General features: G+C 43.2%; 1 pseudogene; it reads right to left on the bottom strand.

The window, feature by feature from the left end:
* Positions 1–13,647: 13,647 nt before the first annotated feature.
* LOC118604039 lies at positions 13,648–14,303 on the bottom strand (annotated as a pseudogene).
* Between the last annotated feature and the right edge of the window lie 3,557 nt (positions 14,304–17,860).

Below are 17,860 nucleotides of genomic sequence, written 5' to 3'. Positions count from 1 at the left end.
TAAATCAATGACTGTGGTATTTCTTGAAAAAGAAATTGAGATATTAAGGTAAGGAGCTGAGGTCCTGAAGGATTGGGCATAGGGGACAAGATTTGGGGGTGAGAGGCTAAAGATGTGGGGTGAGGGCTAAAGCATTTGATGTGAGGAACTAAGGTGTTCGAATAGATTAGTATGTTTGAAAATATTAGTCCCTCATGGAATTTACATTCTTAGAACTTCAGGTGATTTGTAGGAGTACGTACAAATATGAAGAGAATATGAGGAGCTAAGGCATTTGGAATGATGGGCTAGAGGCTGGCAGGGAGGAACTCCCTTCCATTTTCTAGGTGGAGGGCTGGTTCTAAAGGGGCAGTGTGATTCCCGCCTTCCCACCTCTAAGTCCAGGTAAAGGCTCCCTCTGCCTCTGGACCTCTCCACCATGCCCCTGTGGACTGTGCACTCCTTGAAGACAGAGGGTACCTCATCTTTCTAGTTTCTTCAATACCTAACACAAAGCCTGACATGTAGTAGGTGCTAAATAAGTATTTGTGGAATGAATGAAGAATTGAGGGCAAGAGGCTGAGATATTTGGGGTGAAGAGTGGGCACTGGTGGAGAAGTGACAGTTGTCAGAGGAAAAAGGGAAGTACTGAGGTGAGGGGCTGGCTGTCTGCTGGAGCAGGAATGACCAGGGCAAGAAGAGCAGTGTGTGAGGCCCCCTGCTGGGCAGACCAGAAGCGCACTGAGTGTTGTGAGGCAGCAAGGGGAAAGTAAGACTGTGAATGAATGACAGAGAGGTGTGGTGAAGATAAACCAGGGCTGTAGCTAAAGTTTAGGGAGCGCTTGCTATATGCAAGACACAGGCACTAAGCATCCTACCTCGGCTATTCCATTTAGCCCTCACCACCACCTGGTGAGTATAGGAGCCTCAGCTCCATTTTACAGAAGAGGAAACTAAAGTTTAGAAAGGTGAAGTAGCTTTGCTAAGGGCAAATAGCTAATGTGTAGTAGAGATAGGGTGAGGTAATTGAAGGGAAGCGAATAGAAAGAAATAAGGGAAGAAGGCTTAAGTGGCATGGGGGTTCAATTCAGATGTGTTTCTACCATCAATGGGATCTAAACCCATTGGGTATTTATCCCAATCTAGTTCCAGTCCTGAATCCAGGCACTTAGTCAGAGGGGACAGACACTCACTCATTCATTCATTCATTCATTCATTCATTCATTCATTCATTGCATTTTATTGAGCACGCCCCTATTCCAGTCACTTAGGAAACAGAAGAGAACAATCTGACAAAATTCCTGCCTTCATGGAACTTAATATTCTTGTAGGCAGGCAATGGATCTAGAAAGCGGTCATTTTAGACTAGAGTAGGTTCTACAGAGAAAATAAAATAGAGCAATAGGATAGAGAGCGAGGGAGATGTGTGGCAATAGAGAAGTCCTTTAACTGAATTCTCAGACAGGGCTGCTCAGAAGCTGACTTTTAGGGAAGACCTCAGGGATGTTAAGGAGGTAGTCATTTGAAGATCTGGGACAAATTCCTGGTTGAAGAAACAGCAGCAAAGGCCTGAGGTGAAAATGGTCACAGTAAATTTAAGGGGTGGAAATAAGGCTGGTGTGGCAGGAGCCAAGTGGACAAGGTAGAAAGCAGGAGGAAAATAGAATCTAGAGGCTCTAGTAAACCCCATTGTTCTGGTACAAGCACCCTAGTGCCCCTTCTAAGCTCTATAGGTCACAGGGCGCCCACGAGGGCAGGCTACCTCCATGCTCACAAAGGCATGAGACCTGAAACCTCAGCTCAGTGCCAGAAGGGACTATTATCAAAGGCAGACATAAATCTGGGCCTGGAGCCAGAAGTGATGCTGTTCTTTGGCTACAACAAAGGAGTGTGGTGGAGATGGGCTCAGGATGACCTCTCAGCTCTCCTGGAGCTCTGGGGGCGGTGTGCTGAGAGATTCCACGGACATAGCCAATGTCCCTTCAGTCTCTTTAGATGACTACCTCCCTGCTCTGGGTAAGCTTCAGTCCTAACTCCTATAGGGAATCTTTGCGCAAATGACTGCCTCCCCTCTGCCTATCCTCCAATTCTCTCCTCAGGTGTCACTTACTCATAGTAGCTCTCCCTGGCTTCTTGACCAGATCGGATCCTGGTAAAAATCGCCCTGAAGGTTCCGTCCACCACTTCTTCAAAGCACTTGTCCCAAGAGTAATTATACATGTGTTTCTGTGGCTATAGACCTCACGAGGGTAGGGTCTATGTCTATTTATGTTCATCCTGGTATTATCCTAAAGTACTTGGGTTGTGGTAGGTACCGTAGAGATTCAGAACAGGTCACTCCCAGATGTGCCTCTCTGGTATGCGGATTATTCTGAGCTAAAGGCAACTGAGATCCTGGGGGCTCAAGAGAAACTTCTGCCTCACCCCTTAACTACCTAGAAGAATCTGAATTAGAGGCTTTGCTCATAATAAGATATTATCAGAGATAACCTGTTTTGACCTATCTTTAGGGCAGGGCAAACTACTAATTACTGAGCATCTGGACATCCGGTCTCCTGCAATGACCCTTTGAAGCCCAAGGCACCTTACCTCATCCTTAGCTCAGAATGCCATATGTACCTCATTTTAACTTTCTGTCCCTGAATCTCTCATGTACATGAGTGGGATCTCTGACTCATTTTTTGTGGGATTCTCATATGTATGTATATAATTAAATGGTCATTTTCTCTTGTTAATGTCTTTTTAAATTTTAATTATTAGATCAGCAAAAAGAACTTTGAAGGTAGAGGAAAGCTTCTTCCTCCCCCACAGTACTCAATAAATGTATGGACAGTAAAAACAAAGTACTATGGGAATTTTAAAGGGGAAGCAATCAGATAACTTGGAACAATCAGAAAAGACTTAAAGGAGAATATGGACGGAATGAAGGACATTGGCAGATGGAGGTGAAGGTAAGCAGGCACTGCTGGTAGAGAAGAGAGTGTGAATCAGGCCCTGAAATACTGAGGACTTGGCGGGTATTTGGGAAACAGTGGTCAGGGGAGCTGGAAGGCAGGGTATAGAGAAAGGGAGACACAAGACATAAAGCTGAGAACCAGCCAGACATAAATAATGTTTGGCTGTGAGTGGGCTTATAGGCCAGGCAGAGAGGCCTCAGGAAGGACCAATGTCCAAACTTCTGGTTTCAAGTGTAGGTCCAGAGGCTCTTAGATCCAAGACTCAGATTAAAGGTGATTACCTACCAGATATTACCACTTGAATGTCCTGTTGTTCCTGAAATTCAACACGATCTAAATCTAAATTGATCGAACCGAGAGGCAGTATAACATGGTGGTTAAGAATACTGCAGCCAGTCTTGGCTCTGCCTCTTACTAACTGTGGGAAACTGCAAGTTTCATAACTTCTTTGTGCCTCAGTTTCCTCATCTGTAAAATAGCAGTAATGATAGTACTCATCTCACAGGGTTTTATGAGGAGTAAATTATTAGTACATAGGAAGAGTAAAACAGTGCCGTGCATAATAAGGCCTCAATAAATACTAACTATTATAATTATTCCCCTTGCTCCCCTTGACTAGTTTTCTTCTCCAGTTCTTTTGGTTTTGATGGTGGCACAGCTATTCTGCCAATGACCCAGGTTCAGAATCTTGCAGTCAACTTTGACTCATTCTTTATCTCACTTAGGGGGCAAAGCTAGCCTTGAATTTTGCTGCTTACTAGTTGTGTGGCCTAGGGCAAGTTACTTAAACTCCCTGAGCTTCATGTTCCTCAACAGTAAAATAAAGATGCCATAGCTTTCACTATAGGGCTATTATAATAATTTAATGATAATGTTTGTAGGTGAATGTCTCAATGCTTGATGCTAAGTAAATAATAGTTATTATTATTACCATCCTGTATATCATTGGGAACCAATACCAGGATATTTTCCCCTTTAAATGTCTTTGTATTCATTTCATCTTTTCCACTTCCCTTCCAGCATCCTAGACTAGGCTTACCTCACCCTTCAGAGTTACTGCAGTAGCCCTCCTAACTTTGTCAACTCCATTTTATGTTCCCTTCCTTCCTTCCTTCCTTCCTTCCTTCCTTCCTTCCTTCCTTCCTTCCTTCCTCTCAAGTAATATTATTTGAACACCTACTTTTTTCAGGGCACTGTCTCAATGCTGGAGGTAGAGCAGTGGACAAAATAGATGCTGTCCCTGCCCTCAGGAAGCCTACCTTCTGGTGAGAGGGACAAACTATAAGCAAATAAATACTTCATATGTGAGGTGGTGATAAGTGCTATGAAGAAAATTAAATCAGGAGAAGGGGATGGAAGTATTATTTAATATAGGGTGTTCATGGAAAGTTCTTCTGTTAGGGTGAATATATCTTCAGGAAATAATATCGCTTTCAGTAGGTCACATCTTTGCTGAAATGCTGTTTCCTTTATAATTGAGTATAAATGCTCATGTACAACTTTCTAGATCCTCCGCAATTTTAGTCAATCTTGTGATTTTGTACCACTCCCAGAATGCTCCTGCTTCTGCAGCCATGCTCAATGTGCTTAAGGATGTACATTGTTAGATTAATAGTACTTATGTCTGATAGTGGTATTAGTGTGAATGTTTTTCTCTTCCTCAAATGTGCTTTCTAAATTTTTTTATAACGAACATAGACTGCTTGAATAACAAAAACAGTAACAACATATTTTCTCCCCATCATCCTATTTTAATCTGTATTTATATAACCCTGCAAGGTAAATATTATTAACCCCATTTTACATATGAGAAAACTGAGGCACAAACAGGTTGTGCTGATTCACTGAGCTCAGCTCTTCTAATGTTTGGCAACTGATGATGAGCTTGCTGTTTGATTTTTTTAATTTTAGTTTTGTCTTCTCAATTAGATCATAGGTTTCTTAAGGACAGAACACTTGTCTTATTCTTTTTTTAAAAAAATTAAATTTTTCTTTATGGTGACATTGGTTAATGAAACCCAGTAAGTTTCAGCTGAACATTTTAACAGTAAGGCATACATATATTTACATTGTTACATCCCATAGTTAGATTTATTTCTGTCACCACATATTTGACCCCCTTTACCCTGTCTATTTCCCACACCCCACGCTCTAGTAACCACTAGTCTATTGTCCATGTTCATGCGTCTGTGTTTGTTCGTTTTGTTCATTTGTTGCTTTCAGGTTTACATGTATAAGTGGTATCATGTGATTTTCAATTTTTTCTGTCTGGTGTATTTCACTTAGCATGATTATCTCATGGTCCAACCATGTTGTCACAAATGGTAGTATTTCATCTCTTCTTATGGCTGAGCGATATTCCATTGTATATATGTACCACTGCTTCTTTAGCCAATCATCTATCTTAGGACACTTCAATTGCTTCCATGTCCTGGCCACTGTGAATAATGCTGTTATGAACATCAGTGTGCCAATATCTTTTTGGATATGAGTTTTCAAGTCTTTGGGGTAAATACCCAATAGAGGGATTGCTGGATCATGTGGTACATCAATTCTTAGTTTTTTGGAGGAACCTCCATGCTGTTTTCCATAGTAGCTGTACCAATTTGCAGGCCCACCAGCAGTGTATGAGGGTTCCTTTTTCACCACATCCTCTCCAACATTTGTTATTACTTGTCCTATTGATTATAGCTATTCTAACAGTTGTGAGATGGTATCTCATTGTGGTTTTGATTTGCATTTCCCTAATAGCTAGAGATGTTGAGCATCTTTTCATATGTTTGTTGGCCATTTGTATGTTTTGGGAGAAGTGTCTGTTCAGGTCCCTTGCCCATTTTTTGATTGGATCATTTGTTTTTTGGTGTTATTGAGTTGTATGAGTTCTTTGTATGTTTTGGATATTAGGCCCTTATCAGAGGCATTGCTTGCAAATATATTTTCCCATTCGAATGGTAGTCTCTTTACCTTGTTGACAGTTTCTTTTGCTGTGCAGAAGCTTTTTAGTTTGATGGAGTCTATTCATTTATTTTTGCTTTTACTTCCCTTGCCTTTGAGGCCAAATTCATAAAATCCTCGTTAAGTCCAAGGTCCTTGAGTTTAGTTCCTATGTTTTCTTCTATGCATTTAATTGTTTCAGGTCTTATATTCAGGTTCTTAATCCATTTTGAGTTAATTTTGGCATGTGGTGATAGGTCTTGTATTCTTCTTTTTTTAATAAATAATTCCTGTTTTATTTTAAATGTTTTAATCTTTAAAATTTTATGTATGTATGTATGTATTTATTTTTAACACCTATAGCACCTGGTATTCCTAGGTGGTCTTCCATGTAAGTACCAACCAGGCCCGACTCTGCTTAGCTTCTGAAATCAGATGAGATTGGGCATGTTCAGGGTGACATGGCTGTAGACTTGTCTTATTCTTATATCTCTCTCTCCCCTCTCCTCATAGTTTTCATCGGAGTACTATGTACCATATATAATGGATGCTTTTTAATGGGTTGATCTGTTGTATGGCTGGTCTATTGTTCTGATGGCCTATTATCTTGCTGATAGTGCCATCTTGTATGCTCTTGACCCTGGGTCCAAGGATGGAGACCCTGGGAGCAAAAAGTTAAGTAAGTGGGACCTCCCCCCCTAAAAAGCAGTGATTCTTCTTGGCCACTAGAGGCCGCAGTAGGCCCGGTTTTAGAGAGCAAACAGGGTTGTGGATTACTCAGGGGACCCCACCCCAGGAGTCATTCCAAAGCCAAGTCTGTCATAGACCCCAAGGCTCCAGAGTCAGCCTATCACTGTCCTTGACTTCAGTTTCTTCCAATAGATCATCAGATTCCCAGACTTGGAATGAGTTAGCTAGATAGCAAGAGTATACTGGCAGGTTCCAGATGCCCCTTAATTAACCAAATCCACAAATGTGCATGGAGCACCCTTCTGAGAGCCTGCTATGTATAATGCAATGAGTTAGACTCTAGGACTAACTAGGTGAACAAGGCAGGTTCTGTTCCTGCCTACCCAGCTCTTATGAACTAAGGAAGTATTGTATTGTGTGTTAAGTGGCTGACATGATTTCTGTTCCAGGGTTAGTTCTCCTTGGATCTCATTTTGCTGGGAATTATTCCATGGGATAACTACCTGCTTTAGAAAAATGCAATAAAAGAGAGAGGCAGAGAAAAGAACTTTGCCCACATTTGGAGAATCATTGCAGAGTCCCCTGCTCTCTTGAGATGGAAGAATTCCCAAAGGCTCCTGGAAGATCTGAGGGCATCTGGGGTTGGGATGGGTGCCAGAGGCAAGGAAGTGCTAGGTCACTTCACCACAGCTTTTCTGCTTTCCTTTCTCCAAGCAGTTGGGAGCCTTGCTTGGGAAGAAAAGCGGATTCCCCAGATTTGGGGATGTGACCCAGACTGCTGGCTTTCTCACTGTTTCTCTTTTCTTTTTCCTTTTCTTTGTTCTTTTTTTTTTTTCTCAGATCATCAGTCAGTCAATATATTTATCAAATGTAGGTTTAAGGTAACCTTTTTATACCCAGAAGCATGAGGTTAAGGTAGTTACAACAGTTGGGGAGATAAAATAGAGAGGAGTAGAGACAGACTGGAGCAATGCAGCAGACAGTCATTGCTGGGATGGATCCCTCGGGGCTGAGGTAGTCTGGGAAGGCTTCTTTCCTGGAGGAGGTGACCAGGGCCTTCCAAGATGAGCCTTCCATGTGCCCCATGGAGTGTTTCTCTGGAAGAGGTATCTTTGGAGATGAAAGAAGAGAGTAAAACACCTTCCATGTCCCAGCTGTTCATTCCACTGTCCCTGGACAAGGGGCTCAGAGGCCCATGTGCTCAACATTCCTGAGAAGCAGCTTCTGAGTCAGAGCCCCAGAAACAGCTGAGGCAGCTTCAGGCTGGAGTCTTGGCTCTTTTTTCCCCTTTTCTATCCAAAAGCAACTCCCTCCCCAGCTATTTGGATGTGACCAGAAACCCAAGCAGAGCTCTGGGGTGGGAGCCTGGCTCAGCCAGTCTATAAAGTGTATTTGGTCCCTGCATCCCCCTCCTGGGGTGCAGCCTTCAGGTGAAGGTGTGTACCCTATACCGTTGGACCAGGAAGTCCAAGGAGTGAGGGAGACTCACCTGTGCTTACAGCTCCCAAAGCAGCCATTATTGGGCTGCCTCCAGGAAGGGGGTCTTAACTAGGACTTGGCTTGAGTTGACAGCAGCATTCCTCAGGCAGTCTGCCAGCACCTCCTCATTGCCTGGGCGTGGGGCCCAGGACATGCCAGGGCAATGCCAGAGAGCTGACTCAGGGGGCGGCATGAGGGGAACAGAAAAACTCTTTGCACCCACCAACTAAGAGAGGAGATAAAGCTGCCCTAAAGTCTGCTGTGATCTCCCTGTAGTGCTAGACCATGAACAGGATCTGTGGATGGGGCTTCCCACATATTTTCTGGAGCCACCCACAGAAAGCCAAGGCTCCCCCTCAGGTCTCCCTGAGTTCCCCTTTGCCAACAAAGACTTCTAGGTGTGCAAGTCTAGGCTTGCAAACTTATGTCTATAATCGATTTTGGCCCTGCCATTGGCACTGTCTTAAGATTGTGACCTTGGGCAAATCACTTCCTGGGGTATCTTAAATTCCTTACATTTAAAGTGGGATGAATAATACCTGCCTGCCTCATAGGACTGCGGTAAGGATCAAATGAGATCATGTCTATAAAGGTATCTTGTATATTATAAAGCACATTTATTATAAAGTATTATTATTGTCATGGTTATTCCTGAGACAGGAATTATAGCTGCTGGCCACTGAACCTCAAAGTCCTCCTCTTTGTCTCTTTGTCTGACAAGTTGCTCTGAAGCCAGTACTAGAATCCTAACTCAAACCTGAGCCTCACGAGCATTCACACCAGGCCCTCCTGCCTGGAGCTACGGTGCCAACTCAGAGAAGAAATTCCCCACACCCCAGCTCTGTTAAACCAGTTCTTTCCCTTCTAATCAGACTCCTCCAGTCCAGTTTGCCTGCAGTGATGACAAAGGAACCTAAAATAGCACAGGCTCTGCAAACACTGCTGGAGAAAGCTTGGGGCATACGGTGCTGCCTGTCACCCGTGGGCCTGTCTGGGCACTTCAGCCAGGTGCAGCCCTCCATCCACCAGGGCCTGGCATGTCTTCCTCTCTGCAGCACCAGGATGACAATGCCTCCTGTCAGCACTTTGGGTGGCTGAATTGGATGACTACCTAGAAAGCTGGCTTGGCTCGAGGTGTGGCGGGGTACTCATGGCGCCCCCCACCAACTCCTCACATTCATGATATTGGGACCTTTCCTGGCACTAAGAGGCTAAGCAAGGGGCCTAAGATCATGCAGAAGAGCAGGTGTCTCATGGCCCCAGGAAGGGTTGTGGACTGGGAACCAGAAAAGTCTGATTCTGAGGACCCTGCAGCATGCAGGCCTTGGCTTGTCACTCTTGCTGCAGAACCAGTTTGGTGTGGGCGGCTGCTGGGTCTGTCTGGTTCTGAGACTTCCCATGGGGCTTTCATGTGACTTACCCGGGTGGGAGTGGTGGCTGCTGAGGTCAGATTCAAAGGAAGAGGCTTGCAGCAAGGAGCCATTGGTAGGGCTGTCATTCTTGCAGTAGCATTCATCATTGCTCGGTTGCTCTAATTCCTGTATTTTAAGCAGTGATTTCCATGTGGCACGAGTCTCAATCCTTAAAACTTTCTCATTTAGCTCCTTTAGCAAATTTATTGCTCAGAAAGACAGATAAAGTCTTAAACTATGCCAGGAATCCCAAACTGATGGTCCATTGGCCAAACCAGCCTTTAAACCAGTTTCTGTTGACATACACCATTTTAATTGGGAAGTTTTAACATAAAAGTTAATCTAGATTTCAAATATTTCTTAATTTTTTTTTTTTTGGTCCAGCTGGAGCTTAATTCCCCTGGGGATAGTAGGGAAACAGTGTAGAACATTTGCCTCAAATTTATCTCACCTGAAAGGCAAAGGCATTCACATATTTATGCACCAAACCCATCAGTCATTGGTTGGGAGCTGCTGCAATGTGGGAAAGGAGGGGTAATAGTGGTGTTAATTCCTAAGGAACATCCAGCCTGCTGCATAGTGGGGAAGAATGGGCTCCAAAGGCCAGAAGAAGCTAGCACTGACAGCATCTGCTACAGTATGGAAGACCTAGCAAAGCCAGTCCTCAGTTCCCACTTGGGAACACTCAGTGGGAGCTGAATAGCAGTTGCCCCTTTAAACAAGATAAGAGCTCTCCAGTCTGGCCCGGTCGCTACTCCCTATTTCCTACATTCAGCCTGCTTTAGTATTTACATTACCTGCTTAGCCTCTAGGTTGTTTGTGTTTGTGACCCTTGATTTATGTTTATATTTATGTGTAGGCTACACCACTATAGCTGTGAATCCCATTCTCTCTGTTTCCAGTAACTAGTTTCTACTCTTCTTTGCATCCCATGGGGCAGCTAGTCCTGTGATTCCAAAAGATGTTGATTGATTACTTGTTTCTTTAGCCCTATCCTCTGAATTATTTAATTCCCTTAGTCTCAGACCACCTTACCTTCATGTTGTTACATACAAGGCGTCAGAATACGTGGAATAGGTCCTCACTTTGGGGACTGACTTGGGGAGCCCCTTTGTATATATCTTTGACATCCCCAACCTGATTGGCTTTCAGTTCCTGAGATGCACTGAGCTCCTTTCTGCCTCATGTCAATTCCTTTGCGTGGAAAGTTCTTTTCCCCTTTATGAAAGCCTATCTCATATTCACCCTTTAGAAATCAGCGTAAATATCACCTCCTCAGTGCAGCCTTCCAAAGCATTCTATGTCCCTTCATTGTATGTTCTCACAGTACACTCTATTCCTCCTTAAAGTATTTTTTAAAGATTTTTATTAAAATATAGCTAACATAAAATATTAGTTTCAGGTGTACACCATAGTCAGTCAACATTCATATACCTAAATAAGTGATCACCATGCAAATCAAGTGGTCCAGCAAACCACTTGACATGGTACGATGCTATCACAATATTATTGGCTATATTCTCTATGCTCTACACTACATCGCCATGACTTATTTGTTTTATACTTGGAAATTTAAATGTCTTATTCCCCTTCACCTTCCCCACCCCACTTTTTGTTGTCACAATTACAGTTGAATTCAATATTATTTCATATTAGTTTCAGGTGTATAGCATAATGATTAGATATTTATATAATTTTTGAAGTGATCCCCCTGACTAGTTTAGTACCTACTTGGCACTATACATAGTTATTACCATATGATTGACTATATTCTCTGTACTTTACATCCCTGTGACTATTTCATAACTACCAGTTTTCCTTTAATATTGGTATAATTTGCATTTACATTGGACTTCCATCATTAATGCAGTTAACTTATGCAAAGCCAACTATACACAGTCAGCTAAAAGAGCAAGAAACAACAAAAAAATTCCTTTATTTAAAGTCACATTCAAGCCAGATCTTGACATCTACTGCCCTAAGGTCGCACCCAAAGTACAAGGAGAATGATGTTATTTCTTGTCTTTTGTGTTTCTAAATGCCACGGTCCTGGTGACTTAAAGGATTTTTGAAGAATAATTTTGTAATCTTTGCCTCGTGAACTGATTTCAGAATCTACTACCACCACCACAAATATGCACACATGCAGAAGATGAAAACTTACTGTATTATCTGTCTCTCAGAATGCAAATCCATGAGGACAGACGACATGCTGACCTACATCATTGCTGGACCCTCAGGGACTAGCACAGTGCTGGGCACATAGTAAATACTCAATAAACCTTTGTTGAATGGATGATGATAGATGACGGGTGATGGAGGACGGATGAGGAGAGCTGTGAGAACCAGCGCTGCGCAGGATGCACCTGGAGATAGGCTGATACTTAATGTGACTTAGTTACCTACCAGATTGGAGCAGGGTGAGGGGGTGAAGGATGAAGGAAACGAGGTGGCTGAACTACTGCAGTTGGACTGTCTGCCTAAAGGACTGCACTTCTGCAAGTCTCTCAGGACTTGTTAAGTCTCAACTCTACTTTCTCCGAAGCAAGAGCTCTGGATTAGAGCCGTATGCCAGGCAATGCTGCTGCCTCTGAGTCACTGCACAGCGCAGTTGTATCCCTCAGGGCTCAGACAGTGCACACTATCCTCTTGGATTCCTAGCCCAAACCAAAACCCCACCCGAACCCCTGCTGTGACCCTGCTCATAATTCCCTTCCTATATTGGCCAAAACTTTGCTTTAACCCCAATGCCAACCCTGATCTTGATCACAATCTTTTTTACAGCCCTGGCGCTAATCTCTGCCTTGAGTCTCATCTTGACTCTAACCGTAGCCCAGATACATCCATGCTTCTGATCCTGACTACATTATTCATCTGTATTTATGTTGTTGTTATTATTTGTAAAGCTTTTATACATATTTAATTTGACATTTACAACTCTGTCATCTCCATTTTACAAATGAGAAAACTAAGACTCAGTGTGAAAAATGCCCAAGGTCACACTGCTAAACTGGGGAGACTAGATCAGATTCAGGTCTTTCTGTTCTAAATCCAGGGCTACAGGAATCCGGGTTACTGAAGCTCCAGATATAGGTCTCCACTGCCTTTGTGGCAAAGTGATCCTAGGTAATCAAAAGATCTCAGAGTACTAATAATAGTGGTGATAATAATAATAACCTTAACTTACTGTGCAATTTCTTTGTAACAAACAAAAATGCTAAGAAGCATTTTAATACATTATCTCATCTAATCCCCCCATGGCTTATCTGGAGGTTAAATAACTTGCCCAAGGTCACAAGGCTTGTAAGAGGCAAGCCAGAATTTAAACTCAAGTATCTTTAACTTTAAATGCAGTTCACGTCAACCTTTACGAAGAACTGTGATGGTAACAGGAAGCAGCTAGGATCCTGGGTCTTGCAAACATGTTACCACCATACTTTTTGAGCTATAGTGCCAAATTCCAGGGTATTGTGTTTAATTACCAAAACTGGGTCAAAAATGAGTCAAGCCTTCATAGGACTGACTCACTGTGGTGTCTCTCAGCTCTAAAAGGAGACAGGAAGACTCAGAGGGCAACAGCTAGCTGACCACTGCAAAATGGACGAAGGTCCCAGAAACATTCATCACAAGCACTGTGGAAGTTACACACGGAAACCCACATGCCTACGAAAGGAAAGACCCAGATTTAGGACTCATTTGTAAAATTAGACCTGCCAATCCTCATTTCCTTCTCCATACTTAGTCCTACTCCTTATCAGAGTTCCATTTGGGTCTCGGCTTTTCTGTGTCTCCTTTCTGACTCTCACACTTTAAACTTTCCCTCATGGACAGGTTTTGTTGTCTCTATCTCAGTCCCCCATCCCAGTCTCAGCTCATGACTGAATATTTTTGCTTCTACCTTCTCACGGCCTAAGTTTCTCAGTCTTTTTTATTTGATTTTTTCTGAGTCTTATTCTCAGCGCCTGGTAGATCCCTTTGTCATGGGATTCCTCCCCTTTTTTGGCAATTATTTTTTTTTTGTAAAATATACATAACATGGACCATTTTAACCATTAAGATATTTTTTTAAAATTTATTTTTCATTGTGGTAAAGTACGCATAACATAAAACCTAACTTTTTGTATTAAAAAAAAGCATTTATTGGGAAAACAAAGACCACTTATTTGTTTCATAGTGATGACATAATTGTGGAGAAGAACAAAAGGGGACTAGACTTAAATCCCTTTGGGTGGAAGGTTCAAGCTGCCCAGAACCCTTTGTCCCTCCCCACTTTGGGCACTTGGAGGTGGGGGTGGAGGAGGGAAAAGGAGGAGGCAGGGCCATGACTGATAAAGCTGATGAGTAACAAAAGGCACTGGTGGATTTCACCTTGGACCTGCAGGAGGGGCTCTTTGATATTCAGGCCTGGCTGCTTGTCCTTTCCCTTCTGTTTCTTGGTTTTGGCCTTGGCTTTGGCCTTGAGGGTGCTGGGCTTAGTCATGCTAAGGTCTCCTGGCCTGGGCATTTACCGCGCCTCTCTTAGGGTGTCTTGGTGAGCGTTGGTGCCTGAGCCCTCATCGCACGTCCCCGGTTCTCAAACTTGTACTTGTACTCAGCTCCAAACTCCTTCCAGTGGCATGGGCACCCTGCACCGGATGCTCTGAGTCTGGGCCCCACAGGCACCTGCGTGGAAGCCCACACGCAGATGTTGATGCTGGGGGTGCGGGGCCCCCAGGTCCACTCTGGGCTCTCCCTCTCCGGACAGCCTTTCTTCACTCTGTCTTTCTTTTTGGCCACTGTGGAGGTGAGCCCCCGCTGGGGGAGGAGGGAGGAGGGCAAGGAGGGTGAGGAGGAGGAAACTTCCATGCTACATCTTGCTTGTGCACCTGCTCCAGGGCCCCAAACCCACTTTTTAACCATTTTTAAAGGTACAGCTCTGTAGCATGAAGTACATTCACATTGTTATGCAAACATCACTGTTATTTATTTCCAAAACTTTTTCATCATTCCAGACAGAAACTCTGTTCCTATTAAACAATAACCCACACCCATCCTCAACCCCAAGTAACCTCTATTCTACTTTCTGTCTGTATGAATTTGCCTATTTTAGGTATTTCATATAAGTGGAATCATATAGTACATGGCACTTTGTGTCTGATTTATTTCACTAAACATATTGTTTTTAAGGTCCATCCATGTTGGAGCATGTATCAGACTTCTATTCCTTTTTAAGGCTGAATTATATTCAGTTGTGTGCATATGCCATATTTTGTTTGTCCATTCATCTGTCCATGGACAGTTAGGTTGCTTTACCTTTTGACTATTGTGAATAATGCTGCTATGAATATGGTCATACAATATCTGTTTGAGTCCCTGCTTTCAATTGTTTGGGGTCTATATCTAGGAGTGGAATTGCTCAGTCATATGGTAATTTGATGTTTAACTTTTTGAAAAACTGCCCAACTATTTTCCACAGTGGCTGCACCATTTACATTCCCATCAGCAGAGCACAAGTGTTCTAACTTCTCCACATCCTCACCAACACTTATTATTTTCCATGTTTTTGACAATAGCCACCCTAGTAGGCGTGAAGTGGTATGTTGGACCCCTTTGGAACAGCGTTTCACAAGCCCAGCTGTTCCAGATCTGCGGGGTCTGCTCCACCCTCTGGGCAGGAGCCTTCCCTGGCTCTGAGAATTGGCATTTCCCTGTGACAGAGAAACCACCATGGCTGGTGAGCAGCCAACACACTTCTTTCTCCTGTACCCTCTGGTCTCCTTTCCAGGCCCTGAAGAGCTGCTGCCATCGCTCTGCCATTTGCTTATGAAGAGTTGGACTAAGAAATAATACAGACTCTGGGAAGAGTACAAATTCAATTTCTTTAGGTCTACAATCTTGTGAGCTCCTTTTTCCATGTAGTCTTCCAGAGACAACTGTGCTGACTCTATGGGGACCAACTTTATGGCTTTGACCTGCCGCTGACCCCAGAACTAGAATAGCATCCAGAGCCTAGGGGAAAATTGTTTCCTGGTCTCATCGAGACCCAACGGCACAGTTTATATGCTAGCTATGACCCCCAAGCTATTTGAATCAAGCCTCCCTCTAGCCCCTTCCTTTGGTGAGGTTTACATTTGGTGGTTTAGATCTCCGAGACAGATCCTGGGTGTGGTGATTCACCTCCTTCAGGAACCTCATGACTCTTCGAGGGGAACTTGGAGATCTGGAATTTTGGTCAAGATTCCCTGTTCATATTCCCAGAACCCAGACTCTCTGGGGCAACATTTGTTTATCTGATTTAATACTTACGTCCTCTCCATGGATTTCTGATGTCAAGAGCAGGGCGAGTCAAACCTGGCCCCTACGTCCTCAGACATTCTGGGCTTTGCTTCAGCCTAGGCCTCACTCCTTTGCTAAAAGGTGCCTGATGTAAATTTCTTTATCTTCAGCCACTTCTGTCTTCTGCAAAAGCAGGTGGAAAAAAGTCTTTCTGCATTCTATAAAAGAGAAAACAGAGGCCGACAGAAGGAAGTGACTCACCCAGGATCACAGATAGAGTTAGTGACCAAACTGAGAATGTGGCTCTATTCTCTGACTCCAAAACCATAGCTCTCACCACAGGCAGTCACCTCTTCCTCAAGAAAAAGCTCTCAGCTCATACTCAGAGATGTGGCCTTTGTACTTGACAGGTGCTACTGGGATTGGGCAGTGGGGCTCTCTACCCTTAGTGTTCCCATTCTAATCCAAGAGATTATTGGCCTTCAAACATGGATTTCATGGTACAGCCCCGTAATGGAACTTTCTAAGGCTCTTTGTAAAGCAGAACACATGACCCTGAAAGTTTGGAAAAACAAAAGCCCTTAAAAAATATGAACAAAGACAGCTGTGGGAGCCTTTATCTATTCCCTCGCATTGTCACTTCACCTCTGGTGTCCTCTCATTTCGATTCTGACCCTCACTAATGTGCCCAGCCCCAGGGGTTTATCATTTTCTCATTCCCTCCAGCCCAAGCTTTACTCATTCTTCTTCTTGTGATGATGTGAGATGTGATGAAGTGAAAGGATACAATGCCCGCAAGATGAGGTGAAGCAAGGGAAATGACATAGGCATTGTGATATAGGGTTAGGCTGCCACCAACCTGATGATAAGGGTTGCTCAAACGTAAGCACTGTGATGCTACTAAGTGACTAACGGAGGGTAGCATATGCAGCCTGGAGATGAAAGTGTGATTTCCGACCCAGGTGGGACAGAGTGGGACCGCTTGAGATTTCATCATGCTACTTGGAATGGTGCAGAACTTAAATCTTATGAATTGTTTATTTCAGGAATTTTCCATTTAATATTTTTGGACCCTATTTGACCCCAGGTAACCAAAACTGCAGAAAGCAAAACTGTGGATAACAGAGGGACTACTGTACGTTGGATACCTCTCTATATAAAAGCATAAATAGAATCATACGGTTTTTGTCTTTTTGAGCCTGGTTTATTTCATTTAGCACAATGTCTTTGAGGTTCACCCATGTCGTAGCATGTGACAGAATAATTTTCCATTGTGTGTATAGACCATATTTTGCTTATCTATTCATCTGTCAGTGGAACTTGGGTTGCTTCCTCTTGGCTATTGTGAATAATGCTGTTATGACAGGAGGGTGCAAATATTTCATCAAGACCCTGCTTTCAATTCTTTTGAATATATACCCAGAAGTGGGATTGCTGGGCCATTTGATAGTTCTATGTTTAATTTTAAGGAACTGCCGTACTGTTTTCCATAGCGGTTTGGACTATTTTACATTTCCACCAACAGTGCACAAGGGTTCCAGTTTCTCCACATCCTTGCCAACACTTGTTATTTTCTGGGTTGTTTTTTTGTTTGTTCATTTTTTATAGTAGCCGTCCTACTTAATGGCTTTTTAATTGTTTCGTGTCCATTTTATTTGTCTTCCTTACGAGATTTTAAACTTCTTCTGGGCAGGGATCGTGTTTGTTTTGTGTGCCCTTTGGGCCTAGCTAGGTATGGCTTAGGTATTTGAAAGTAATTTTTAGTTGGTTGACTAAAATTAACAGTTTGTGTTGAGCTCAATTCTTTTACTTTTAGAATTGGGGTAGAATTTTCTTTACAAATGGAAGAGACTGATTGCCATGATACAGAATGAATAAATCTTATTCTATGGAGCATAGAATCTGCATAGGGAGAGTATCACTACTGCTTTCTACTTGACAAGAAATGCAAACATCGTTGTCACACCACGGGCTGCTGGGTCCCTTATTGTTGGGGGCAATTCCCATCCTCCCTGCAAAGGGGAAATGCTCTGGAAACCCAGATCTATTCAGGTGGAATCAGAAGATCCTAGGGAAAAAATTAAGAAGCTTGGGAAAAGCTTTTTCAAGCTCAGAAGGGGGCCAGTACAGGAACTGTGAGGAAGTATCCCAGAT

Source organism: Rousettus aegyptiacus, unplaced genomic scaffold, assembly GCF_014176215.1.
Source record: "Rousettus aegyptiacus isolate mRouAeg1 unplaced genomic scaffold, mRouAeg1.p scaffold_m13_p_6, whole genome shotgun sequence".
Taxonomy (NCBI): Eukaryota; Metazoa; Chordata; class Mammalia; order Chiroptera; family Pteropodidae; genus Rousettus; species Rousettus aegyptiacus.
Note: the sequence above shows the minus strand (reverse complement) of the source record. Positions and strands in the feature narration are given on the sequence as shown.